The 19,023-nt window shown below is 37.6% G+C and overlaps 1 protein-coding gene across 14 annotated transcripts in view; it reads left to right on the top strand.

Annotated features, from left to right (window-relative positions):
• nrxn2a (neurexin 2a) overlaps positions 1 to 19,023 on the top strand; it is a 342,233-nt gene that overhangs the window by 110,217 nt on the left and 212,993 nt on the right. The gene's annotated exons all lie outside the window — the stretch shown is intronic.

Raw genomic sequence — 19,023 nt, 5'->3', positions numbered from 1 at the left:
TCCACTACTGCTGCTTTCTGAGGGAAAGGTCAGATTTTCATCAATTGAATTTGATTGTGGGGAGCATGCAATTCTTTTCTCCTGTCGAACATGCTGCTGCAGTGTTGTTTGCAGGTGCACAAGATCGGACACTTTCGTAAAGCCTCCTACGGATGTCACTGCAGAATTCGCTTCCGGGTGCGCCTCACGTGCTCTCTAATCTTGTGCTATCGGTTCTGCTCTCAAAGACTTCACACTAATTCTTCATCTCATTCATATCATGCAGCAGAGTCTTTGTTATTACAGTATCACAAATCTAAAAATGATATTTACTCATCCAGGTGATGCTTGACATACACCATTTCACATTTAATATTGTATAATAGAGTGAAAATATGATCTGTAAAATATGATCTGTAATTAGACACTGTAATTTCTGGGCAGTAATTCCCCCTGAGTGTAGGATATGTTTAGAAATCAATACCCTTACAGAAAGGTTATTTGAGTATACAGAAATAATTGTATACATTTATTACATGTATGCTAATGCCTCCTGCATTGAAAAGAAGTACACTAAGTGTTAACTGTACTTACAGTTTACTTTTGCAATACTAGCATGTCCACTTAAAGATAAGTATGCTAGTATATTATTTTTTAAGAGTATAAATAATATAATAATGCAATAGAATAAAATTTTCAGGTCTATTTATATTGGGGGCCATGTTAAATTATTGATTATGTTGGAATACAATATATTATATGCTCAGAATAAATTATTATGTATTTTAAACTGTAAGATTTGAATTTCCTTTTATTCAATTACATATTTATAAAGATGACTCATTAACTCTTTCTAATAACAATACCAATTCTCAAAACTTAAGTATCAGCTGATACCGATACCCATCCAACATTTGTTTAAAAAGCTTTCAGATTAGATCCTTTAAATATTTATTTGGAAACACTTCACTTAAAGAAATACAGGAAAAAAATACATGGCTAAAAACTTGACTTACATAAAACCTTCTCACTTACATGAGAATTATAATAAATACAATAAAGTATAAATATAATAAATCCTAACAAAATTTCCAGTTTCCAAAAAAAACATTTTCCAAATCCAGTTCCAATCTTTTCCAGTTGTTATAGGATCGGAGTGAATTAGGTCTTTTTTTCTTTTAATATCTGATCCAGCTATATTTGCTGGTATCTGCATGATATCGATCCTGGGTTTCGGATTAATGCCATGTCAAATTCTAATTGTAATTATTAATTTCTTTGGGAGACTACTGATTTCTTTGGGGTTCCTTATTAGTTTAGTTTATGTGTCTCTAAAAAAAAATCTGCATTACAGATAACTTCTGCATAACAGAGTCAGTACAAAAACATTTTATATTTCCCAACATTATTTTTCCAACACATAATTAAATGTTACAGAAAAAATGTTTGTATGTCAGTAAAGAAAGCAACATATTACATAACAGACCACATTTCACACAAAAAAACATAAACCACTGGTGGGTTGTCACACCAAATATTGACTTGTTTAGTTAATTATTGTTTACTACTCTTGAGTAACTTATAGTTACTGTATTACAATAAACAATATTTTTGTTACATATACAGTATGGTAAAAAATGCTGGTACTGAGACTTAGAAACGTTTTTATCCTGGTCAGTAGTGTTCAGTATATATTATACTCCAAAGTGGGCTACTCTGTGCATGATGTATGTATTTTTCTCTCTGCGTCACATAGACCTAATTGTGTATGAAAAATTAAACAGGAACTGAATTTTGTTTCAGAGTAGCAATATGTTCTATGTCAGACATTAAAATTGCTGTTTTAAGCTGTAAATGTTGTTTAGGTAAAAGTATTACGGAGAAGGACTTATAGACTAACGATGCATTCAGAAGTTTCCGACCTCCAAGGAGAAAAAATCCATTTGAATAGCTCTCCAAATTGTAATTACCACTCAGGAAGTCAAGATTCTCAAGTGCTTCTCAGTTAGCACAACTCATAGTCGCCTGTCTCCTGGTTCAATTTGTCTGCAGTTTGGCACAACAACTGTGCTTTTGTTTGTAAGTGTGTTAATTATTAAAGTCAAAGATTTCACTGTATTTATTGCTGATAAACAGTCATGCAGTACTGAATAAAAGACTAACAAATGGGCATTTATGCTAATGAAAAAATTATATTTGTCAAATTGCATTATGCCCTATAGTCTAGAAAATATGGTACATTTAAATAAAAGCCTGCATTGAGAAGAGGTTTGAAGGATTAGTTTTTCCCTCTAAGTATATGTAGTTAGAGCAGATTAGCACATTAATTGGCTGTTTCCAGAGTTTCAGTGTACTAGCTTTTTTCTTAATAGGTATTAGACCCAAGGCTGCAGTTTGGCCTAATGGTATTTCTGTATGCTAACAGCTAGAAAAATGTATGGCAAGGTCCATCTTGAAGTCAAGACGCCTACTTAGTGAATTTCAACCTGAGAACACTCATAGCAGGCATTTGTAGAGTAATTCTGAATTGAAGCGTTGAAAAACAGTTACTTTATGGATACTACTAAACAGTCATTATTGAAGAGACCATGTGATGGACACTTTGCCCTCGAAATTCGTTGTAGTTTTATTACTCTGGATGTGGTTACATAGTGCATTTGAGTTAATCGAAAATCTTAGGCCAGGTTTATGTATAAATTATATCAACATGTCATGTCATGTCACTCAAATGATATATTTTAATAAATAAAAAACACTATGCAAGAGGGGGAAATACTGTAAAATTCTGCATTTTCCTCAGTTAATGTAGTCTACAGGATGAAGTCAAAATAATGAGTTACTAGGTCAAAATCAGAATAATGAAATAATATATTGTATTAACAACTTACTAAGTCAGAATAATGAGTGAAAATTATTAAATGATATAATGTAATAACTAAGTTAAAATATCAAGTCAATATAATGAGTTTCTAATTCAAATGAATGTAATAATATCTTGAAATAATGAAGTACTAAGTCAAAATAATAAGTTACTAGGAAGTAATAAGAAGATTTTACCTATTTCAGTAGAACCTAAAAACTTTTGCCATATTTCATAAATTTGAGATTTTAAGTTTTTAGATTTGTATATAGGTTTCTAAACCATATCAATATAAAAGCTGTAACCTGTAATTTTGAATTGTATTTTTTTAAACAAACAAAAAATGCACATTGGCAAAAGTGTAAATTTATTTGAAGTGTAATTTTTAAGTTATTTAATGTATATAATAATTCAACCTCCTGTCCCCTTTATTGTAGAGTAATGGATAGAAGTGGACAAGTGGACACCAGATCATTCACACAGTCAGACATAATGCACTTACTAATGCTTCACCCCATCACATCACTCTTGTCTATCTCGAAGCCATTGCGCATGTGGATTAGCCATTTGTGCTGAAGTATCAGCTCCTGTGTTTACCAAGCAAACAAGCCTCTGGACACTGTTTAGGCTTACCTGTCGAGCTCTTCTGGTGTGCATGAAGCCATCTAGTGTGTGCGTGAAGGGGTGGATGTATTTAACTGGAATACTGTGATAAGAATTGGGAATAGGGGATGATAGGAATACTGTACATGACATCTTTGGACATTTGGCTGCACTATAAGAGAAAAGAGGAAAGACAATTTCCACTTGGATACTCTAATGACTTTAACAATAAATGTCACAGGATGAGACAGATGTGAGACACAGTGTATCTAAAGCTGTTTTTTGTAGCTTCATCCAACACTTTCTACCTCAATACAAAGACGTTCCGGTTACTTCCACTAAGGTTCTTTGGTAGAAGTTAATTTACAAATACTTTTGACTGAAAAATTCCACAAAACATTTCTATTAAAAGATTGTTAACATTGTAAAACTTCTACAAAAATGTGGTGGACATAAATGTCTACTGACAGAATTTAACATCTGCTCTCAAGCCTTAAGTAAAGAATAAAACATGATAAGATATTCTGTTAATCTTTTCATCTGTTAATCAGTGACGTGATGCCGTTACCATTTCAGTTTCTTATTTTCCAATAACAACATGTCCCAAAAGGTTTTGCTTTCCTTCTTCCACAGCAATTTGCAAATGATTTTTTATTTATTAAAGAATATGTCATATTTCTTACATTTAACATTGTGGAATGTTTATAAAACAACTTAGTTCCTGTTATCACTTATGTTATTACAGCTACTATAAACAGTTGTTCTATTTTTTTTCTCTCAGGAGGGTTGATAAGACAAAAAAAACAACAACAAAAAAAAAAACCACTGTATCATGTTTCCGAGACACCAAAAAGCTTTCCCGTTGTGGAAGACTTACCGACTGACACTGGTGACTCCTTCCAAAAATAAATAAACTAAAAAAAAATCTCCTTACAGAAAGCTTCACCATATCAATGATTTTATGTTTTACTTTGTTAAACAACAACACATATATTATATATGTATGTTTATTATTAGCTGTAGATTATGGGGGCTGTCTGCCATACATTGTTACTATAGAAACAAGAGCATATTAGAAAGAGTGCTTTAATATAAACCTTGCAGTTGGTGCTGTTGTCAGAGCTGCACCTTCTAACCAATTAGATTTGAGAATACAACAGTGATGTAGTGTAACTGAACATTACAGCCCAGTATTTCTTCATGGTTACAGTAAGATGTGGGCATAGTGTAATTTAGCTGTTAGAAAAATGAAAAAAGACTGTCTATCATGTAAGAATGTGGTAGAAAATTAGCAGGCATAAGGAGTAGGGGAGTGGGGTGAAGAAGGTCCTTATCAACATCCAATTTACCTGGAATAATGAAAGCAGGACTTTTGTTTTTAATTAAAATGAGACCTTTGGGCATGATTATGGGGGTAGCGATTAATCACTGCTCTGGTCCACTAGAGGGGCAGTGCAGCTTTGGCTTGTGTGTATCACAGATGAGGCAGTGAAGCATGAGCAGGTGTCTATGATGAGGTTCTGGACTTCACTTAGACTTGCCCTGCCATGTAAAATAATATGTGAATGTTTCTAATTCATTTTTTTTCCTTTTTTGAACAGTTAAGGAAAATGAAAATGTCAGCAGTGTAGGGGAGCAGAGCTGTTTAACAGAGAGTCACATACAGGCAGCACACAAGGCCATCTTTGCTACTTGGAGAGTGGGGGAGTTTTCTTGATGAATACAGGTCAAACACATAACCACCGCTTCTTCCTGCGCTGATCAGAAGTGATTGTAGAGAGGTAGTCTTTGGTTAAAATGCACAATGCGAAAAATTTTTCAAAAATTCAGGTTTTCACAGACATCATTATTGACTATGAGCTTTACCTAGTGATACAACAAAATGGTAACTGGCCAAAACTGAAATTCATAGCACTTTGGACCAAACAATGAATTAAAAAATATCATGCTTGATATAAAAAATATATTATTAATGATCTTTTTCTACTATTGCATAAATTACAATAATTTATTTGCTTTTATGATTGTGAAAAGGTTGGCATGGTGGTACAGTGGTAGCATCACTGCCTCACAGCTCCAGGATGCTCAGGTTTGATGCTGCGCTCAGATTACTGTCTGTTTGGAGTTTTGTACGTTTTCCTTATGTCCATGTAGGTTTGCTCCAGCTTTCCAGTTTCCTTCCACCTCCCCCAAAAAAATGCTGACTGATAGGGCAATGCATTAATTTGCCCTTAGCTGCAATGGCAGTTCTTGACCATTTAAAACACAGCAAATGACATGTTACACGACTGAGTTAGAATTACACAAACAAAATAGTATACTGGGAAAGACAGTGCAGTTTTAAAACTTTTTGCCTATGTTTATTTCCTTGTTGCTTCTATCACATTGCTTGTTATTTAGTGTTAATTGTGACAAGGCTACAATTACTCAAATGACCACTGTTTACCACCATGGTGAGCAGAAAAGCTTTACGGAATGCACATTGATTTTTGAGGCAAGTGGGCTCAAGGTGTGACATATGTTGTGTTCTGAAATGCTTTTCTGCTCAGCACATTTGGAATTAGAATAGTGATTTGAGTTACTGTAGCCTTCCTATCAGCTTGAACTAGTCTGGCCAATCTGCTCTGACCTCTCTCTTCACCATGGCATTTCCACCCACAGAAGTGCCTCTCACTGGATGTTTTGTATGTTTCACACCATTTTGTGTAAACTCCAGAGACTGTTGTGCCTGAAAATCCCAGGAGAGCTGCAGTTTCTGAAGTACTCAAACCAGCCCATCTGGCAGCAACAAACATGTCATGTTCAAAGTCACTGGGATCACATTTTTTCCCTATTCTGATGTTTGATTTGAACATTAACTGAAGCTTGACCTGTATACATACAACATTATATATATATATATATATATATATATATATATATATATATATATATATATATATATATATATATATATATACACATAATATAATATATATATACACTATATTACCAAAAGTATTCGGTCACCTGCCTTGACTCACATATGAACTTAAGTGCCATCCCATTCCTAACCCATAGGGTTCAATATGATGTCGGTCCACCTTTTGCAGCTATTACAGCTTCAACTCTTCTGGGAAGGCTGTCCACAAGGTTGAGGAGTGTGTTTATAGGAATTTTTGACCATTCTTCCAAAAGCACATCGGTGAGGTCACACACTGATGTTGGTCGAGAAGGCCTGGCTCTCAGTCTCCGCTCTAATTCATCCCAAAGGTGTTCTATCGGGTTCAGGTCAGGACTCTGTGCAGGCCAGTCAAGTTCATCCACACCAGACTCTGTCATCCATGTCTTTATGGACCTTGCTTTGTGCACTGGTGCACAGTCATGTAGGAAGACGAAGGGGCCCGCTCCAAACTGTTCCCACAAGGTTGGGAGCATGGAATTGTCCAAAATGTTTTGGTATCCTGAAGCATTCAAAGTTCCTTTCACTGGAACTAAGGGGCCAAGCCCAACTCCTGAAAAACAACCCGACACCATAATTCCTCCTCCACCAAATTTCACACTTGGCACAATGCAGTCCGAAATGTACCGTTCTCCTGACAACCTCCAAACCCAGACTCGTCCATCAGATTGCCAGATGGAAAAGCATGATTCATCACTCCAGAGAACGCGTCTCCACTGCTCTAGAGTCCAGTGGTGGCGTGCTTTACTCCACTGCATCCGACGCTTTGCATTGCACTTGGTGATGTGTGGCTTGGATGCAGCTGCTCGGCCATGGAAACCCATTCCACGAAGCTCTCTGCGTACTGTACTTGGGCTAATCTGAAGGTCACATGAAGTTTGGAGCTCTGTAGCAATTGACTGTGAAGAAAGTCGACGACCTCTTTGCACTATGCGCTTCAGCATCCGCTGACCCCTCTCCGTCAGTTTACGTGGCCTACCACTTCGTGGCTGAGTTGCTGTTGTTCCCAAACTCTTCCATTTTGTTATGATAAAGCTGACAGTTGACTGTGGAATATTTAGGAGCGAGGAAATTTCACGACTGGATTTGTTGCACAGGTGGCATCCTATGACAGTTCCACGCTGGAATTCACTGAGCTCCTGAGAGCGGCCCATTCTTTCACAAATGTTTGTAAAAACAGTCTGCATGCCTAAGTGCTTGATTTTATACACCTGTGGCCAGGCCAAGTGATTAGATGATTCTGATCATTTGGATGGGTGACCGAATACATTTGGTAATATAGTGTGTATATATATATATATATATATATATATATATATATATATATATATATATAATGCTGTATGTATATATATATATATATATATATATATATATATATATATATATATATATATATACATACAACATATATATATAACTAAGAATTTAAAATAAGCTTTGGAGAGCTATTGTCATGTCATTGAAATGGCCTTGGTATTAGGGGACAGAAAGCAAAAAGCAAACTGCCATACTTCATTTTTCTTTCTCCTTTTATTTCCTTTTCTCCCTATCAGTCATTGCTCACTCCTTCCTTCCTACCCTCTCCCTTCATCTTCATCTCTGTTGTCCCCATACATCTACAGCAGTGAAAAACAGACACATGCTCATTTACCATAATCTGATTGTGAACTTCCTTTTTTTCTGAAGTATGCAGCTGCTTCCCTCTGTTGGCAAGATCTTATCATGATTGTGAATATCACAAAGGCGCAATCCGTTTTCCTCTCCACAGGCATCCACCTGACGTACGCGATTTGTTTTTTGAAGATGCCGTGGGTGCTCGATTGCAATGTAATCCGCCTCATTTACAAACCGAACATGGCTAACGATTTTACACCTAATCCCCCTCTATATTTACCTATCTGGAGGCAGCTTGTAAAACCTGCGGCTCTGCTTGTTATGGTGCTCGCATCTGTCTGCGTGTTTAATGCATAGTAAATAAAAAGTGCACGCTTTCTGATCTTTGAGCTTTTCTGACAGGCTGCCTGTCATCAGTTCGAGTGAGAGGGTTGCAGCCAAGGTCAGTGTCCTAATCTACAAATCTTAGCAATTTCACATGATCTATGACTCACTCCTGTCCTTGGAGAACATCACGTGTGTGTTTATGTGTATGTGTATAGGAGTGTGACCATATGTTGGGTGGCCTTTAAGGCTATATTTGCTTTCAACACAGTGCCCGGAATGACATTATGAGCTCTTGTTGTACGGTGACGCTGCTTAGTGCCCATTAATCAATGAAGCTAAATACAAAGCTCTCATGAGTCAAAAGGGCACCTGATCTGCTTGCTGACAGTCAATTTCAAATCTGCAAGGAGCTCATTTACACAACTGCTTGTCCTTGTCATCTGCTGTGCTACTCTTTATTAGTGCTGCCCTGTGAATCTATTAGTGTTATGGCTAAAATATATATATATTTTCATAAATATTTTAGTTGGAATGCATGAATGTCATTTCTTCAGACTGAGTATGAGTACATATTACTCAGTGCTCATGAATACCAATACCAATACTGAAACAGAAATGAGTAATTACTTAGTATTAAGCAGTCATTGCAAGAATTTCACCTTGACTTGCGAGCAAAAAGTGGACCCTGTCTAAAGGAAGCATTTGCATCTCAGTGGTCAGTGCTCACACAACTGAACTGCTCGCACAGGCAACAGTTTCTCTGTACACTCATTTCACTGCTCCTCACTTGCGAATACCTAATGACCTCGCTCGCTGATGATGTTCTACGTGCCCCGGTCAGCCTGAACTGGCATCTCATCCAGGGTATCTTCCCAACTCATGCCCAGTGTTTCTGGGATAATCTCCAGATACATCAGGATAAAGCAGTTACTGGACATGAATGAATGAATGAATGAAATGAAATCAGTCTCCAGAAGGTGAGATCGAAGCGGTTTTTGTCATTATTCATAATTCACTTGAATTCATAAGTCACTTGCAGTTTTTCATTGCCTGGGTAAGGAAAAAGCATCACACAGAAGCTTTTGATTATTATCTATTTTTTCATCCACTTGACAAATAACAGGGAGTCTGCACTGAGCAGTTAGAATCCACTCAACAGCAGAGCACACTCGTGTTCATTGTGTTGGCATATGAGTACATTTGATTGTTCATCGATTTCCATTTTCGCCGTTGCATTGTAGACTTTGGGCGTCGAACGCTCTTCATCCGAGGCCATCTAGATTGATTCAGAGTATTCTTTCCTCACAGCAGCATCTTTTTAAAAATTCATTGCCGTTAACATTCTTCCGTCTTGATCCGTACGATTTACTCATCAAAATTTGGAGCATGAAATCCTCGTCACTGAGGCCTGTCTTGCTTGTCTCGTCTTGTTTTGAGCTCAGAGGCATCAACTAGCTTCTCTTGCTCCTCTGTCTCCCTAATCAGTCACACACATTTGCACACACATACACCCTTGGTTGTTCTGTGCGGTGGAGGTTGCTGCCGGAGCTCTAATGACGTGAAGAGAATGTGCCATTTCTCCTGGCTGGAATCTCCCTGTTTCATCTCTCCTCTGCTGTGGTGGTGTTCACACCCCAGGTTGCTGTAAGCGCTTCAACGCTGCTGCTTTCATGCGAGAATGATATCTGCTCCTGCGCTGCTCGTGACACTTGTTCATTGTTTGCTGTCACCTTATCAGCTTATCTGTGAGGCTAGCTGGCATATGCACAATAATGAGGCTGCCAGTGCATCTGGTTTGGCATTATTGCTCCAGCTGTGTCTATGAAACCCCACATCTAGCTGGAGCACATGGTGGGAGCCAGGGTTCGGTTTAGATGCAACACTATAGCACATTCTTTCATTCAGAGATTGCGCCAGATGAAAGATGATTGACGTGAGACCGCTGCAAGGAGATCTGTAGAACTATTACCTGGCCTTCACATGGTGAAATTTTGAGTCGAATTCTAGCATTTTAAGGTCAATTACAGTTAAAGATTTGATTCCTACTATTGCGCAGGATTATCTGATTAGGCTTATGTCCATTCCAATATAGTTCACTATTTACTATAATCATGTAGCTGTCCAACAACTAGATCAAAGTGTAATAATCACTGTGTGAGGAAATCATGCATGACTAGAAAGGTTTTAGAAATATTTAGATTCTGAATAACTGTTTTTACCACCATGTCTGTTAAACTGACTCCTTTCCAACATGATCTTCACAGGAAGATAGCCCAGGTAAAATTAAAAAGTAAATAAAAACTTTGTAAAAGTAAATAAAAACATTTTGTTGACATATATTTACAGTTTCTTAAAGCTGAGGTGTTACAGTATGTTAACATGTGTGTTACAAATCTAATGCATTAGGCTTTCAGTTGGCAAAGAACTCAGTGGTGGTAACAGTGAGTTTTCTAGACAAGCAACACACACACACACACACACAATTTGTTTTCCATGACTCTCACTCTGGGTAAGATCCCTATTATTCTAGTTGAAATGGTGAGCTGAATACACAGTGTAAAACCTTTTAAGACACATTTAAGACACAGTTTAAGCAAGAGAATTACCAAGTGTTTTTATTTTCGAACATAAACTCTATCCATTTGTAGCTTTTTTGAGATTGAACAAGGATTTCAACACATTTTCATGCACTGAGATGAGAATAGAAACTTCAGAAACTACTTCAAACTCACTTATTATAGAAGTCTTACTATCCTTGTGAGGACCTTCCACTGACATAATTATTTACACAGAAAATTAATGCTGATTCTAAATCTAAATCTTTTTTAATGCTTTTAAATTTTTATAATGTATGCTGCATTTTATCAAGCATTTTAAATTCTATTTGGAGAAGAGTTATCAAACCCTTGTCAGTTAAATTCATATTAGCTAGATTTTACTGTGCAGCACTTTGGCCAGCTTGTTAATGTCGTTAAATGCGCTTTATAAATATATGTGATTTGCATTGCTTATCAGTGTCTGACTTACAAAAGAAATTATTGAAAATGTCAGAATTCATTCCAAATCTTTGTTTCAAACCAGTTTGTGAGCTACTGTGTGACACAGCAGGGAAGTGTTTGGGCTTTTGTCGGGAGATTGTATCTTAAAATCCTTTTGATGCCTCAGTAAAGATTGGGTTCCTCTGCCCATGATATTTTCTAATGGACTTGGAGTTGGTTGTCTTTCCCAAAATAATAAAAATAAAATAAACCACACTGACCCTGACCAAGCATTTAATGAAGATAAACAAATGAACTGGAGCACCATGCCATGTCCATTATGCACCCATGTTAATCAGTGTGGCTTCTCGGACTGAATGCTTGGAAACGGAGACTTCAGGCTGGTCGTGATGATAAAGATCTTGAGTTAAAGTGTTGTTGCAGGAACAGCAGTAAAGGTAGTTGTATAGCACCAGTGAATGCAAAATGGAATTTATGCATTAGTAGAATATGCGAAACTCCACCCAGACAGTAACTTGAGCTCAGGATTGAACCCCAGAACATATTGGCATGGTGACACAGTGAGTAGTGTTGCCGCCCGATAGCTCCATGGTTAAGGGTTTGATCCTGATTGAGATTCCATTTATTCATTCATTCTTCAGTAACCTCTTCATCCTGGTCAGGGAGGCATATCCAGGTATTCACCCTGGATGGGATGCCAGTCTATCACAGGCCATCATGCACACACATTCACACACTCATTCACACCTAGAGGCAGTTTAGCATATCTAATCTGCATGTTTTTGGATAGTGAGAGGAAACCGGAGAACCTGAAAGAAACCGGACGCAAACACCGGGAGAACATGAGAAACAGTGCACAAACAGTAACCTGAGATCAGGATTGAACCTGCAACCCTGGAGCTGTGAGGCTGCAACGCTACCCGCTGTGCGTCCATGCCTCCTGATTGGGATTCCTTTCTAATCCAAATTCTCACCCTTCAGGGAAGACTTGGAATGCTGTGGAAGTTCTCTTATAGCTTTTTTGTGGCAAAATGATCTCTAAGTCCAATGTGTTCCAGCTGGGAACACATCCAGGGCATCTAGAATTTCAGGAAATTTGACATTTTTTACAAAACAAAAAAATAGTTTCCCTCTGCCACATGAGCTGCCATCACTGTGTGTTCTTTTCCCATGCAGAACTGATGCACCAAGCGCAATGACAAGAATTCGTGCCCCATCTCCCATCACGCTGAGAAAACCGATGCTCTCGGAGCGTTCACTGATTTCATATTTAAGAGTCATTAGATGTTTCAGCCTCATGCTGACACAATCATTATTTTTGGCATTCCTTAAAAAGCTGCATATGATTTTCAGCACTGAAGCAGCATTTAGAGGAGTGATGGAAATTGTAATATGTTTAAAGTCAGGGAGCTGTCAGGGAATTTAAAGGCATTCAAGAGAAGGAACCCTGTCACATTTTAGCTCTGTGATGGAAAACGACTCAGTTGTTAGAAAAGACATTTTTCCAGCAGCTCCTTCTCCGCCTCCGGACTGCCATCATGAAGATCCATTAAGGCTCCATAGACGTTCAGAACCCTGGTGTGTGTCTGAATGCCAATGTCATTTGTGTTGCTCTTCTGGGTAAAAAAAAACAAAACAAAAAACAAAACATGTTACCCGGTGCTGACAACAACAGAAGACAGCTGGAGTGACCGTTCTCCCATCAGCATCTTCACACACACACACACACACACACACACACACACACACAAAGTGGGTGGTGGGCTAGAATGTACTCGTACCATATCTTCTATGTATCATTGCTTTCATATGTTTATTTGTTTCATCTGTGCCAGTGGATAGCTTCACATTTCCTCAGAATTCCACTGCTGTTCAATGAGTACATTAATTTCTTTTTTGTTTTAAATATATATGCAATTGGAAAGCTGACACTTCCATTTGTGTCCTCTGCATGCTTCAGAGCATTGGGCCTTAAAAAAAACAAACAAGAAAAAAAAATCATCTCTAAATGTCAAAACATTTGAAAGTTCTTTCCTGAGAAGTTGCTGTCTCTGAGGATTTCGGGAGAAAAGCAGCGCTGCATTTGTTTGCACTCCATGTTTGATGAGTCACGAACAGAAAGAAAGAAGTGTCCAGCTCAGCACCACTATTAGATTCATTATCGTTTTTTTGAAGTGTATTGTTTTTCCTGGGTTTCTCAGACAATGACTGACATCTGTTTACATCATCTGACATCCAGCACTCTCTCTGAATATAAATAATGGCATGTTTTCATTTTGAGCGCTTTGCTCCAGATAACAATCTTCCCTTGGGACTACATGTGTAAGACTGTTTTTTTATACCCTGAAATGTAGCTCCTGCTACAATAGTAGTAACATTTGGGTGATTGATGTAGCTATGTGAAATGAATGACATTTGAGAAACACCTCAGTCATCCTAGCCTGTTTTTGTCCCACAAGTCAAGACTGAGATTACAAATGCATTTCATGTTGTTTTACATTAAGCAAGTGTCAGTGCTAAACCTTGTTTTTCCCCAATTAACTTTTATTTATGAGAGGACGGTGACCTGTGACAGAGATTATCTTCATCCTGACCGTCTCTGGTTCAGGGAGGTAACCTATTTGCAAGTCTGCACTCCTCAGCTCCAGGTGACGATAATGAAATTTTGTACTGTTAGATATTGCGGGGTTGGGGAGCATTGTTATACTGCATTTTTTAAACGAATTCCATTTCAATTTTTGCAAGTGAATTTTTTTTCCTTTTTTTATTTAGATTTATTTCATCCTTAACTTTCTATTTCACTAATTAAAAGCCTTAGTAAGTACTAAAATATGTCCCAAAAGTCTCCATACATAGGGGAAATTAACACTTTTAGGAAAATGTCTTCCAACATTTTTCATGCTTAGTTTATATTATATATTTTTTCAGATAGTCTTTATGAATGTCTTTGACAAAAGAAGAACATATTGAAATCATTCTCATAGCTGGATTGGGAAGCGGTCACAAGGTTGCGATGGACTTTAACAGGAAAAAATGGCAAGCGCATCACACACAACACTGTTACAAGTTGAGAGAGGAAACTCTGTGTGTGTTTACAAAGAAATGGCAATTATGTAGGGGATGTTTTGTAAATAAAGTTACATTTTGCTAAAAAGTGTTAATTTCCCCTATGTATGGATATTTTTGGGACACATTGTACATCGTCTTATACTGTACATTAGGCTGCAAAACTAATAATTTAGTGTCTTTGTTTTTTTAAGATAAATCTTCTCATACACAGTTTGAAGCAGGCATGTTACCTGCTGATGAGCTAGCATAGTTCCTGTTATCACTTACACAAACAGTTATAACTCATTTTCTACCTAGCATCACTTTTTTAAAGACAAAAACAATTCAGCTTGTCATAGTTACAGAGAATAGTTTCCTGTGCTAGAAAGCATAAAGTTACAACTTTACCTCAGTGCTGACACTGGAGATTCCTTCCAAAAATGTTAAATAAACATCTCTTTACTGAAAACTTCACCAATCAACAGTTACACACATTTTTTTTTTACTCCGTTCATGTGAATCAAGCTGCTATTACAGAAAATTCATCAACACTATTTGCCCAATGAGATTTAACAATGCAACAATGACATAATATATTACTATTAAGGCAAATTAAGTGACATTTCTAAATGTGATATAAATATTGACTTATTACACACATCTCTACATATTCTTTATAACATAATTGCAAAATTAGGTGGATATAATATTTAGGCAATGTTGATACAGTTTTTAAATAAAAATGGTTTTAATAACAAAATATGATAGTTGGCTTAATGTTAACTATATCATTTGGCTACTGGTTTTATTTGCACAATCTAATAACTGACTTAATGTCAGCTAGTGTGCTAGCTCTTGGTTTTAATTTGATTACATATATAGTTGAAATACATGTATGTAATTTGTTACCCTGTCTGCTTGTCAAGTACTAGCTACTGCCAGAAAGGTAACATTATCCACACTAACTTTCAGCGCAGTGCTCTGTCTAGTTAGGTTAGCAAATGTTGCTAAATTAGAATGTGCCAATTCTTTTACAGAGTGGAAATATAGTGTCTTGCATACGTATCTCCAACCAACCAATTTTTATAGTATGCTCAGAAATTTTGTCTTAATGTTAGCTTTTCTAACAAAGATGGTTAATATTTTTCATAACAAAACTCAGTACTGGGCAACATATGTTGCCTAGTACAACCTAGCTGACTTGGGTAATGGTTTTAATAACAACATATTATAATGTTATTTGGCTTGTTATCAAACCTCACTATTGGTTTTGTTTACATAATATAATGTTTATATAACATAAATTGTTACTTAATTAGCCGCTAGTCAGATAGCTACTGTTTGAGATGTTAGAAACTAACTAGCTAGCTAACTTAAGTGCAGTGTTGTGTTTGAGGTCAGGACTCTGTGCAGGACACTCGAGTTCTTCCACTCCAGCCTTGGCAAACCATGTCTTCATGGAACTTGCTTTGTGTGCACAGGGGCATTGTCATGCTGGAGCAGGTTTGGGCCTCTTAGTTCCAGTAAAGGGAAATGGTAATGCTACAGCATACAAAGACCTCCTATACAAATCTGTGCTTCCAACTTTGTGGCAACAGTTTGGAGAAGAACCACATGAGTATGTTGGTCAGGTGTCCACATACTTTTGGCCATACAGTGAATCATACACTATAAATGGTTCTGTACTTTATAGACACACTACCTGCACCTACAGTTTTCCTTTGTTTGTGGAAATTTATTAGATTGAACTGTCCTGTCCACTGCTCCATCTGCCCCTTTGGATGAGCCGCCACCACTGCCTAAACTCAGTGTTCATGCCTCAGCAATACAACAGATGTTCTGCAGACATAAAACTGGACTCTATTATTCCGCTCTATACAGCAGCAATGGCAGCAGACCACTTGAATTTGCAGATGTTCTAGACAACTGTGACCTTTAAAGTGCCGCATTAGATATAGTGCGCAGAGAGAGTACTCAGACCATAGACGCAAATATGCTTTCTGAATTGATTACACAATTAGCCCTGTCCCCTGATTATGATGGGCTTACTTCTTTCCCATCGTCGGCTATGTTATGCCCACTACTGATGACATCACCAGCTGTGCGCTTAGTGGGCAAGGTCGTCATTCAGCAATAACCAGCGAGACAGAGTGTTAGGCCATCCGCCTGTTGTCGTCTTCCTCTGGGAAACCTTATATTACCTCCTCTGCTTCATTTCCTTCCTAATGCAATTAAGACTACATGCATTTCATTTTGAACTAGTGTTTATGCTGCCCTTCATTTCAAACCAAATTATGGCCAATGTGTGTGTATGTGTGTGTTCCCAACTCATCAGTACGTCAGTATGAAACACCATTTTTACACACCTGACTAAAGCCTGATTTACACTGTGACACAGTTTCAGTGTTCATTTAAGATTATTACTTGTCACACTGTATGAGATGATCCCAATGCAATCTTGGCTGAATTCTAATACAGACTGTGCAATAACGTGTTCTCCATGTCAGATTACACGATGAAGATCCTCTAACAATAGACCTGCGATCAGTCAGCGTGATCTGGGCTCGTGCACAAAATTGAGTTGCAATACAGAAACAAGCCCTTTGCATAATAGTAGCAATGTTATGTGTTTAAAAGGTGTACAAGAAAAGTTCAGAGCTGTTCATGGCTGGGTAAAAGAGGACGACATGGAATGCCCTTTCTTCAAAGTGAGGTTGAAGTAATAGATATTTTTCTGTCCCATAAGTGCAGTGATGTGTTTAGGGCCAGGTATGAGGGCTCAGGTATGTAGGCTGTGTAAGATTACATTAATTAATGTCAGCAAGTATTTTTGTATGTTTCTCCATTGCCACTACCATAGTTTCACATAATCATTTGTAGATAGACAAGTATTTTAGCAGTGTTAACACTCTTAGATTTTAATAAAAATAATTCTAACACTGCCAGAACTTTTTCATCAACTCTTTTGGTCACACTGGCACTAAATCGTCCACTGGTGAGCATGCCATATTATGAGTTTTAAGACCGTTGATAGAATTCATGTGCAATTTTTGTCTGCAAGAGCAAAATCAGGCCGAAAATTGTACAACGTAAACCAGCTTTATACAGTATATACACTCACTTTAAAAAGAGCACCTGTATACTGGCTCATTCATGCACATATCAAATTAGCTAATCCAGCAGAGCAGTGCATGAAATCATGCAGAGTTCAGTGCATGAAATCAGTCAGAGTTCAGTGCATGAAATCAGTCAGAGTTCATGTTCACATCAAAGATCAGGATGGGGGCAAAATGCTATCTAAGTTACTTTGACCATGGCACAGGCTGGTTTCAATATTTCCAAAACTCCTTGCTGATGAGAGAGGTCAGGGGATAATGGCTATGGTAACTCAAATAAACACTCTCTACGACCGTGGTGAGCAGAAAGGCATCTCAGATTGCACAATGCATCGAATCTTGAGGTGAATGTGCAATAACAGTAGAAGACCACATCGGGTTCCACGCCTATATATATATATATATATATATATATATATATATATATATATATATATATATATATAGTATATTTTAAAAAACGTTAAACCGATATTGATTTGCGTTACTGTGGATGATAGCTTCACACTTCACAGATATTAATGATTAATGATGTCTATTTCCATATCTGCAGCTCTTATACAAGACACATAGTTTCTCTGTCTGTATCTTATTCAGATTCCATGTGTGTGTGTGTGTGTGTGTGTGTGTGTGTGTGTGTGTGTGGCAGTGTGTTTAATCTGCAAAGCAAATGGCTTCAGCAGCTGCAGGGCCCGGACTTAATCAGCTGTTGAAATTTCTTTCTGAGAGGAACCTCCATTCCGCCACACTAAAGGGCAGCCAGAGTGACAGACATGCCAACCACCTGTCAGACACACACACACACACAGGTGAATCAGAGATGAATTCCACTCCATACACGCACACACAGATGGAGGTGAAAGAGAGATGAACTCCAGTCCATCTACCCTCAGTGATTTGGCTGGTGTGTTGTGGGAGGTAGAGGAAGTGCCGCTCTAATTGGACATGTCTGTCTCGGTCTCTGCTCTGGACTCAGCTGGCCGGAGCATGATGAGAGCTAGAAGAGGGCACAGCATTATTTTTAAGACAGAAAACCACTGAAAGGGAGTAATAACACTCGTAAGATTACACCTGGCTTGGCTTTGCTCTCACTCCAGTCATTGATGACACACTGCAGCCCTGTGCTAGATTTTTCTTAACAGAAATCTGGCAGGTTTAGTTAGAAAGGAACTGGGTCTATACATTAACCGATCTAGTGATATACTGTATGGTGGTGTGGGATAACCCATCGCATGTCGCTGTGGCCGAATTCTGGCAAGCAGACAAAGATGATGGAAAATCCTCTTTTGGCCAAAATTAGGTTTTACTTCCTATAACACATTTTCATACCTTTAAGAATCTATAAACATATTTCACCAAAATATTTGTGTATTAACTTTTTAACCATGCCTAGGCTATCTTACTGCAAATATATTATTGTTATGCTGATAAGCAGTCAGTTTAACAAATATGGTGGTAAAAACATTCAGTCTGACTAAAGATATCTAAAAATTTGCTAGCTAAGTGTGATTTCCTCACATAGTGAATGTCAGA

This window comes from Pangasianodon hypophthalmus, chromosome 15 (assembly GCF_027358585.1).
Source record: "Pangasianodon hypophthalmus isolate fPanHyp1 chromosome 15, fPanHyp1.pri, whole genome shotgun sequence".
Classification (NCBI taxonomy): domain Eukaryota; kingdom Metazoa; phylum Chordata; class Actinopteri; order Siluriformes; family Pangasiidae; genus Pangasianodon; species Pangasianodon hypophthalmus.
The sequence above is the reverse complement of the archived record's forward strand: the minus strand, read 5'-3'. Positions and strand labels throughout refer to the sequence as shown.